The sequence below is a fragment of the Chiloscyllium plagiosum genome, chromosome 46 (genome assembly GCF_004010195.1).
Source record: "Chiloscyllium plagiosum isolate BGI_BamShark_2017 chromosome 46, ASM401019v2, whole genome shotgun sequence".
Lineage (NCBI taxonomy): Eukaryota > Metazoa > Chordata > Chondrichthyes > Orectolobiformes > Hemiscylliidae > Chiloscyllium > Chiloscyllium plagiosum.
In genome coordinates this window covers 4,136,238-4,146,961 of record NC_057755.1, presented here as the reverse complement: position 1 = coordinate 4,146,961, position 10,724 = coordinate 4,136,238, and positions in this window count along the sequence as shown.

Sequence of the window (10,724 nt, the reverse complement as noted above, 5' to 3'; positions counted from 1 at the left end):
AAAAGCAATTTTCAAAGGAAAAATCTCAAGATAGGATTTATTGGTGATTTTTGTCTAAAAGTGCATAAATGTACCTAATGGATCCATCAGATTGCTGCTCGATCTTTCTGATGATGGTTTCTGGGAAATTGCAATGTGGAACCAGGCAGCGTTCTCAGCATCTCGGAGTCAAGAATGTTGTGCTGGAAAAGCACAGGACAGGCAGTATCCGAGGAGGAGGAAAATCGACATTTCGGACAAAAGCCCTTCATCAGGAGTGAGGTTGGGAGCCTCCAGGTTGGAGCGATAAAAGGAAGGGTGTGGGGCTGGGCGGAAAAGTAGCTGATAGTGTGAAAGGTGGATGGAGGTGGGGGTAATGGTGATAGAATGGAGGGGATGCTGGAGTGGATAGGTGGGAAGGAAGATAGATAGGTCATGACAGTGCTGAGCTAGAAGGTTGGATCTGGGGGAAGGTGGAGAGGGGAAATTAGGAAAATGGTGAAGTCCACATTGATGTCATTGGTTTGGCGGGTCCGAAGGTGGAAGATGACACGTTCTTCCTCCAGGTGTCGGGTGCTGAGGGAGCAGTGATGGAGGATGCCCAGGACCTGCATGTCCTCGGTAGAGTGGTAGGGCGAGTTGAAGTGTTTAGCCACAAAGCGGTGGGATCGTTTGGTGCGGGTGTCTTGGCGATGTTCTCTGAAGCTCTCTGCACGGAGGCGCTTTTGTCTCTCAATGTAGAGGAGACCACATCAGGAGCAACGGATACCGTAAATGACATGTGTGGAAGTGCAGGTGAAATTTTGATTGATGTGGAAGGGTTCTTTGGGGCCTTGGACGGAGGTGAGGGGACAGGTGTGGGCAAAGGTTTTGCAATTCCTGCCATTGCAAAGAACGTGCCAAGAGGGGAGGGTGTGTTGTTAGAAGGCGCAGACCTGACGAGACAGGTTTAGAGAAAGTGAGGACTGTAGGTTTTGGAGATCAGAGTCGAGAGTGTGGTGCTAGAAAAGCACAGCAGGTCGAGAAGCAAGAGAATCAACATTTAAAGCATAAATCCAGTTGAAGGCCTCTGCTTGAAACTTCGAATGTCCTGCTCCTCGGATGCTGCCTGACCTGCTGTGCTTTTCCAGTGCCACACTTTCCATCTTGTAAGCTTTCCTCTCCGCTGCTTCCTATTTCTTATTTAAATGTTGATGTCAGCACAGGGATTTTTTGAGCACGACAAATGAGATCCTGCTCCCATTGGGAATCTGAAATAATTACAGAAGCTGTTGGAATCACTGAACAATTCCAACATAGACTGCAGAGATGGGGAAAGAGGATGAACGTGTCAGAACCAGCCTCACAACAATCAGTGCTCCTGAGTTTTACACTTTATTATGAAATTTTCTCTGTTTCAACTCTTTCAGACTAATGCTCAAATTGTTTTGCAAAATTGTGCTCAATTTTGAATACAATTGAACTGGACAAGCTCACAAATATCCAAAAAATATGATTTAAAAATACAAGCTGTTGTTTTATTTCTCAATCTGAACGTATCCCAAAGTGAGTGCTCAGTATACAGACAGAAACTGATTGTTCACATGAGCTGCTCCGTTGAGCCTCACAGACGCTGAACATTTGTGCAGGGTGGCTGCAGATCCCATTTCTGGCTAGTAGTGGTCACTAACCTGAGGAACAGTGAAGTTCCCGGATCAGAGAGATGGAAACAACAGACAATCATCATCATTCACCTGGTGTAGGACAGTGTGAGGAAGGGAGAAACAGCAAGAATCTCTCCGTTCTCCCCCCACCACAATAACCACCATTATTACCTTCAGGAACGGGACATTGCCGACATATTCAGCTCTCCCTCCGACGCTGCTCCTTTCCGGGTGGAGCCGGCCACTGCCACTATTTTAGCACCAGGCCCCATTCGCGGGAGATGGCTGTTAACGGCCGCCGCCATTTTCGCTCCAGGCCCCGTCCCCTCCGGCCTCTCGCGCGGGAGATGGCGGTTAACGGGGAACAACTCTTTAAACAGAAACAACCCTTTCACGGGAGAAAACAAAAACGCAAAAGGGACCTACTCCGGGTGTGACCTGTAAGAAATGGGGAAGTGCGTTGTTTTTGCAAAAATAGAAAAACAAGAGAGTGTATGTGCAGACAAAGGGGTACAAGTAAAATATCAGTTAAGCAAACATTAGGGAAATGTGTCTTTATCTTTAATGTATAATTGTGGATAAGTGAGTACCAACTTTAGTGCAGAATTATTAAAGCAAATAATTTCTTTCATCTTAATGTTTTAAATAATAGTCTCAGCAAAATAGCTGAGATAGTTGAAACGCATAAACTAGGCACGAAAAGATACATTGTTAAAACGTATGTTCAAGAATGGAATATACCTATGGACAATGAAAGATGTTACAAGCAAAGTAAGAAGAACATCGAGATACAAGTTTAGCCTTATGTCAGCACTTACAGAGGGAAAGGTTGCCAACTTGGAGAGATGGGGAAATAAGGGCGGAGCACAGCTGGGCAGTGGCAGAATACTAAGACAGATTGGGTAATGTAGGAGTCGGGAGAGATGACCTCACGCAGCTCAAAGGTATAACTGTGTAGGAATTTGAATTCTCATTGCTCATTTGCTTCTGCAATTGATGCCCTTTCCTATAAGATCGTAGAATAAATTGTCTTGTTTCCAGTGTTGGTGGTCTCATTTAAATTTTATTGATTTTGTTTCGAGCACATTTGGGGGCTCATCCGGGATCCCAAGCTCCGGTGGCTCAGCATTTTTGGGAAAATGGAGAAGGTGCACCTCGCAGATTTCGGCGGTCTCGAGTTTCCCTCCTTGCCACAGCAGCTTGGACGAGCGTGATCCGGGCTGAGAGACTCTGGAAACAAGATGGGCAGACGCGGCAGGTTTGGTCAGGTGACTCTTGTGTGCACAAGACCCGAGTAAGAAAGATCTTAAAAGATTTATCCGGGCGACTGGGGTAGGCAGGGGTAGTTGCTGCCAGGTAGATATATCTGGGAATTGCCGCGGGACAGGGCGCGCTGATATGTGGTGAGTTCTTTCGGGTAAATATTTTGTACATATGACCCGGATACAGGCAACGGTAGTGGTTGCCAGGTATTGCCATGGGACAGGGCGCGCTGACACGCAGCGGGAGGTTTGGTCAGGTCAGGATAGGCAACGGTAGTTGTTGCCAGGTATTGCCATGGGACAGGGCGCGCTGACACGCAGCGGGAGGTTTGGTCAGATCAGGATAGGCAACGGTAGTGGTTGCCAGGTATTGCTGCAGAATGGGGTGCGTTGATTCTACCAGGTAACTCTTGTGCACAGACCAAGGTAAGAAAATTGACCTTTGAGTATTGCCTTGGTGGTCGGGGACGTACGAGAAGTATGGGGAATTGGCAACATATAAAATAAAATATCTAATTGGCTAGATTAATCTGACGAGTAAGGTGTCTACCTGATTCGATCACCCAACCTTAGACCGGTTGCTAAGAGGAGAAATCTCCTTTGTGAAGTTCAGGACCCTGAAGTGGGTATGGAAGAAGGTTACACCAGACCTCAGAAAGATTAACTAAATTACATAAAGAAACGACTGCGTACTGAAATGGGGAATAAAAATAGTGATTTAAGTTTAGTAGGAGACATTAGAAGGACGTCCGAGGACCACATCCCAATGGACAGTCCTTTAGGAAAAATGTTAAGAAATCGGAAGTACAATCCTCGGACGCGAGGAAAGGATAAAAAAGAAATGATAAAATTCTGTTGTTTTGTCTGGGCGAAGGAAAGCATTAAAACTCCAAGTATAATTTGGCCAAAATATGGGTCAGAGGAAGATTGGCTATGTAAAGATTTAAAATATATATGTAAGTAAGAAACAAAAATACTGCTGTGAAGAATCTGACTATGCTTCCTGTTGAATAGGGAGTCCGAAAATCCTTGTTTCGAAAAAGTCAGAAGAAGGTTTTGAGGAAACGAAGGTTTCCCATTGAGATCATTTGTCAAGTTTACCCCCCGCCTTCCGACAACGAGAGTAATGGTCTGTTGTCAATTTTCCCCTCTCCCACAGCGCCCTCCCCAGTACAAGAATTGAAAAAGTCTGGGGGAAGACCTCCCCCCTCGTCCAATTAAGACTAGATGAGCAGTGAAAAGGAGGGAAGAGGGGAACATAGGCGGGGCAACGGCACAAATATATCCCCTTAGAGAACTACCTGTTGGGAACGGCGAAATCGGATATGTCAATGCACCACTAACTAGCAGTGAAGTTAGATCCTTTAAAAAAAGAAAGGAAAAGCTTGATTGAAGACCCCGTAGGATTGACGGAACAGCTGGACCAATTTTTGGGGCCGATTTTGTACACATGGGGTGAACTGATGAGCATTCTGGGGACGCTATTTTCAGGGGAAGAAAGGGGTATGATCAGAAGAGCTGCCCTGAGGGAATGGAAGAAGAGACATTCGGTGGGTGAAGAGAAATACCAGCCGAAAACAAATTCCCCAATGTGGACCCCTGTTGGCAGGGCATGGATGAACATGAAAGAGGAGAAATGAGAGACTTTCGAGAAATGGTTATTTTGGCTATTAGTGAAGCAGCACCTAAATCTCAGATTTTTTTAAAAGCCTTTGAAGTAAGACAGGAGAAGGAGCAAAAGCCCCGTCAGCCTTTTTACAGAGACGAAAACAGACCACTAGAAAATATTCGGGAATGAATCCCGATGATCCGGTAGCACACAGACTCTTAAAGGGCCAGTTTGTGACTAAATCATGGCCGGACATACAAAAGTAGTTACAGAAATTAGAAGGATGGAGTGAAAACCAGATGGAAGATTTGTTACGTGAGGCACAGAAAGTATATGTGAAAAGAGAAGACGAGAAACAAAAACAGAAAGCTAAAATAAAGATTGCAGCGGTTGAGAAAATTACGACGAGAAAGTTAGAATCAGAGAACAACAGGGGAGAACAAGAGAGACAGAGATCAGATGGTAGAGGAAGAAGGCAACAGTCGGGATGTTATTACTGTGGAAAAACAGGACATTTTAAAAGGGAATGTCCAAAGTTTGGACGACAAAGAGAAGCAGTGTCATTGATGACTTTTGATGAAGAATAGGGGAGTCAGAGGTTCCCTCCTCCTGAGACCCACCGGGAAACTTTGATAAATCTGAAGGTGGGACCTGAAGGAGAGGAGGCAGTGTTTTTGGTGGATACGGGAGCGGCACAGTCATCCCTAACTTTTAGACCTCGCGGTGTTAAAGTAACTAATAAGAGTCTCAGAGTTTCTGGAGTAAAAGGCGAAGGATTCTTAGTGCCCATCTTTGAGCCGACCCGAATAAAGGGAAATAACGAAGAAGTGACGGGACAACTATTATATATTCCTGATGTTGGAAGCAATCTCTTGGGTAGGGATTTAATAATTTTGTTAAACTTGAAGATTCGTGTAGAGAATAGTTCAATAACTGTAACAATAAATAAACTAACGACTAGTGATGAAGAACAGATAAATCCTAACGTGTGGACGAAAACCGGGGACACGGGTCATTTAAACGTTAATCCCATCGTAATTACACTGTCACAAGAAAATAAAAAAGTAAAGCTTAAACAATATCCAGTTTCATTAGAGGGGCGCAAGGGTTTACAACCGGTAATAGACTCTCTAGTAAAAGAATGGTTATTAGAACCATGCATATCACCCTTAAATACCTCAATACTACCCGTCCAGAAACCAGATGGAACTTACTGACTGGTACAAGATCTCAGATTAGTGAACCGACTGGTCTGGATACGGCACCCAGTGGTGCCCAATCTATATACCCTTTTTAGTAAGATACAGTGTAACCATCGCTGGTTTAGTGTAATAGATTTAAAAGATGTATTCTGGGCTTGTCCTTTAGCCCCAGAGAGCCGCGACATGCTCGCTTTTGAACGGGAAAACCCATACACTGGCAGATAACAACAGTTCCGATGGACGGTACTTCCCCAGGGATTCACAGAATCACCCCACTTATTCGGGCAAGTACTGGAACAAGTCCTAGAACAATATAAAATGCCTCGGGAGACATCACTGTTGCAATATGTGGATGATCTTGTGTCAGGACAAAAGAGAAATAATTTCGGCCACCAATGCATTGTTGAATTTCCTAGAGCAACAGGGTTATTTGAGTATCTAGGAATATATTGCAATATGCAGAAAAAGAGGTGAAATACTTAGGACACCTTATTAGCGGGGGATCTAGACGCTTAGCCCCGAAAGAATTCGAGGGATAGTAGAACTGCCTCTCCCGAACACCAAACGAGAATTACGAAAGTTTCTGGGGCTGATGGGTTATTGCAGATTATGGATATAAGCCTATGCCCAGAAAACGCAGGGGTTATATTACAAACTGACAGAATCAGAACACGAAGGACTGCACTGGACAGAAGAGGAAATGGAAGGGTTCCGTGAGTTGAAGCGTAGTCTAACACAAGCTCCAGTATTGGCCGTTCCTTCCCTAGAGAACTCATTTCACCTTTCTGTGACAGTAAACGATGGAGTAGCCTTAGGAGTATTAACCCAGAAAGGAGGGGGAAAGAAACAGCCCATAGCCTTCCTGTCCAAAATCCTGGACCCTGTTTCCAGGGGATGGCCTGAATGTATCCAGGCAATTGCAGCAACTGCCATCTGGGTAGAAGAAAACCGGAAACTTACTTTTGGAGGAGCGCTAATACTTAGCACTCCCCATTTAGTCAGAACTGTGTTAAAACAAAAGGCAGGAAGATGGTTGACAGATTCATGAATTCTAAAATCCGAGCCAATCCTGATGGAGAAGGATGACCTTGCGTTAGCAACAGACACCTGTCTAAACCCAGCCACCTTTCTTTGGAAGGGAGAACCTCTAGACAAACGAGAATTAGAGCACAACTGTTTAGATATCATAGAATATCAAACCAAAATTAGACAGGACCTGAGATATCTACCTTTACATGACGGGGACAGATTGTTTATAGATGGGTCATCCAGAGTAGTGGAAGGAAAAAGACACAATCTTTTGCAGCAGTGGACGTTAACAAAAACCAGCTGCTTAACACATGGTCAGCCAGACCTGTGAATTGTACGCATTAAACTAAGCTTTAAAACACTTACAGAAACGGGATGGGACAATTTACACTCACTCTAACTATGCCTACGGGGTAGTCCATACCTTCGGAAAGATATGGCAAAAACAGGAACTAATCAATAGTCGAGGAAAAGAATTAGTACATGAAGAGTTAATAGGACAAGTATTGAAAAGTTTGAAATTACCACGGGAAATAGCTATAGTCCATGTACCTGGACATCAGAAGGGGAACACTTTAGAAGCAAAGGGAAACCGGCTAGCAGACGAGATAGCCAAAGAGGCAGCTATGAACCATACAGTAACAAGGATACAGATTCTTACACCCTTAGTTGACTCTTCTCCCGTGAACCCCATATACATAGAAGAAGAGGAAAAAGAGTTCCAAGAAATAGGAGCCACTAAGACAACTGAAGGAAAGTGGATCCTCCCGGATGGGAGGGAATTACTGAGTAAACCAGTCATGAGAAACATCTTAGCCACCTTACACCAGAGTAGTCATTGGGGTTCCCAAGCCATGTGTGACACAGTATTAAGAAAATATGGATGTAAGGGAATATATACGTTGGCAAAACAGATATGCGCAGGATGTATAACTTGCCAAAAGATCAATAAGAAAATAGTAAGGGAAGGGCTCAGAGGAGGAAGAAACCCAGGGATGAGACCCTTCCAAAGTATACAGGTGGATTATACCGAACCAGCATCAGTGGGAAAACAGAAGTATCTGTTAGTACTAGTAGACCATTTAACCGGGTGGGTGGAAGCTTTCCCAATGTCATCAGCCACCTCAAAAGGAGTGGCAAAAACCCTTGAACATAGCATCCCACGATATGGAAAAGTGGAAAGTATCGACTCAGACCAAGGTAGCCACTTTACTTCCAATATCTTGCAAGAAGTAATGGCAAGATTAGAGATCTCTTGGGAATTGCACACCCCTTGGCACCCACCCTTCTCTGGGTGGCTGGAACGAATGAATCAGACCATAAAGAAACAATTATCTAAACTGGTCCAAGAGACTCGATTACCATGGACCAAATGTTTACCTATTGTGCTTTTACAGATTCAGACTGCCCCAAGGCGCGATATCGGCCTTTCTCCTTATGAAATGATGTTTGGGCTACCATCCCTAGGAGGGAAACGAGAGGTGCCTACAAGCTGAGTTTAATGACAAGTTTTTGAAAAATTATATTATGGTACTTGGCTCTTCATTATCCATTCTTAGGAATAAAGGCTTGTTGGTACAAACACCACCGCTCGAATTTGCAGCACACCGTATACAGCCAGATGATTGGGTCCTGATCAAGACCTGGAAAGATACCCGAGCTGGGATGGACCATTCCCAACCCTCCTGACTACTGAGACAGCAATCCGAACTGCTGAGAAAGGGTGGAGTCATCACACTCGCATCAAAGGTCTGTGAACGCCCTGTTGGCGGAGTGGCATGCTCATCCTACAGACAACCCTCTGAAAGTTAAGCTGAGAAAGAAGGAATGAACTGAGATAAAAGACTCTTTTAACGTTTGATGATATATATATATATATATATATATATATATATATATATATATATATAGTTATTGAGTGTAAGGGTTGCGTGGACTCACTTCTCCCTGGCGCCTAAAAGATTAAGACAGGGCAATAGGCAGGGTTCAGAGATGGGCGGGTACTAGTATAGTATTGTAATGTTAGCAGTACTAACTGTTCAAGGAAGTGGGAAAAATCATTTCACTACACTATGCCAAAATTATGCTAAACAAGAGGGACTTGCCGACTGTTGGGTCTGTGCAGAAATTCCACACCACGGAGAATCTGGAATCCCACCTCTGTAATACCGCTCAATAAAAAAGAAGTGTACGATGTACAACGATTTGACTTGGGCTCAAATAATACAAAGTGGGAATCTGAAAGGAGCAAATATAACTTTGCGGGATGGTTCCCAAGGCCAGCCCTAAAAACCCAGGGTTATATCGACAGCCTTAGAATTTCCCCATCGAAAGGAGCAGTGAATACCACCTGTTTCTGTAATCAGAATGACGCCGCACCCTACCAGTTAGGAAAATCATCTTTCGTCTACACCAGCCAAACCACTGCGATGACCACTCCCCGAATATTAAACGGAACATATTGGGTATGCGGTCTGAAGGCCTATCCATTTATTCCCGGGGAAAAATATGTTCGCGTGACCGAATGTGTAGAAATACATGCATGTTATGAAGTTGATGAAACACTGCCTCAAGACCTCGCTTATATAGTCCCTCACCTCCGAATAGAACAACATGAGCCCAATCTGAGAAAGGGGGGGAGGGATAAGACCTAAGACCCGAGAGGTCTCTGAAGGGGACCGTTTGCTGTGGACACTACTCCCAAACTACGGCACTATAAGGGCAGGGGTGGAAATACAGAAACTGGCGGCTGCTCTTGAAAATTTAATTAATGATACCGCCGGCGCAATGGGAGAAACTCAATCCCAAATATCGGCCATAACCAGCGAAATTATTGCCACAAGACTAACAGTTTATAGAATCGAATGGCTTTAGACTATCTTGTGGCCGATAAAGGTGGAAACCTGTGCTCTGATTGGTAAGGAATGCTGCACCTTCATCACAGACACCTCTTCTATAGTGGAAGATAAGGCAGAAATAGTAAAGAAAAAGATAAGCAATATAAGAGAAATTGGGGATGAACTTCGAAAAGATGAGGGATGGGGTTGTGGTGATTGGGGACTGACTGGTTGGGGAAAGTGGTTAGTTAATTTAGGCATTTACGTATTACTAATAATTGTAGGTCGACTGATAGGATTTAATGTGTTAAAGTGGATAATGACTAAGCTGGTAATGTCTTTGGGAGGACAACAATCAATAATGGTCATGACAATAGCACAAGCGCAAGAAAGAAAGAGTAGCAGATTACTCCTAGAGTTTCAAAAAGACAGACTTCGAAGGACAGAAATGGCAAGATTGTGAACCTCAGCACCATAGGATGAAAAGAGGGCAGAAAATAAAATTCAAAAACAACAAATGGTAAAAAAAAGAAATGGGGGAGTTGTAAGAAATGAGGAAGTGTGTTGGTTTTGCAGAAATAGAAAAGCAAGAGTGTATGTGCAGTAAAGGGGTACAAGAAAAATATCAGTTAAGCAAACATGAGGGAAATGTATCTTTATCTTTAATGTATAATTGTGGATAAGTGAGTACTAACTTTAGTGCAGAATTATTAAAGCAAATATTTTTTTTCATCATGATGTTTTAAATAATAGTCTCATCAAAATAGCTGAGATAGTTGAAATGCATAAACTAGGCACGAAAAGATACATTGTTAAAATGTATGTTCAAGAATGGAATATACCTATGGACAATGAATGATGTTACAAGCAAAGTAAGAAGAACATCGAGATACAAGTTTAGCCTTGTGTCAGCACTTACAGAGGGAAAGGTTGCCAATTTGGAGAGAATGGGGAAATAAGGGTGGAGCACAGCTGGGCAGTGGCAGAATACTAAGAAAGATTGGGTAATGTAGGAGTCGGGAGAGATGACCTCACGCAGCTCAAAGGTATAACTGTGTAAGAATTTGAATTCTCATTGCTCATTTGCTCATTTGCTTCTGCAATTGATGCCCCTGCTTATAAGATCGTGGAATAAATTGTCTTGTTTCCAGTGTTGGTGGTCT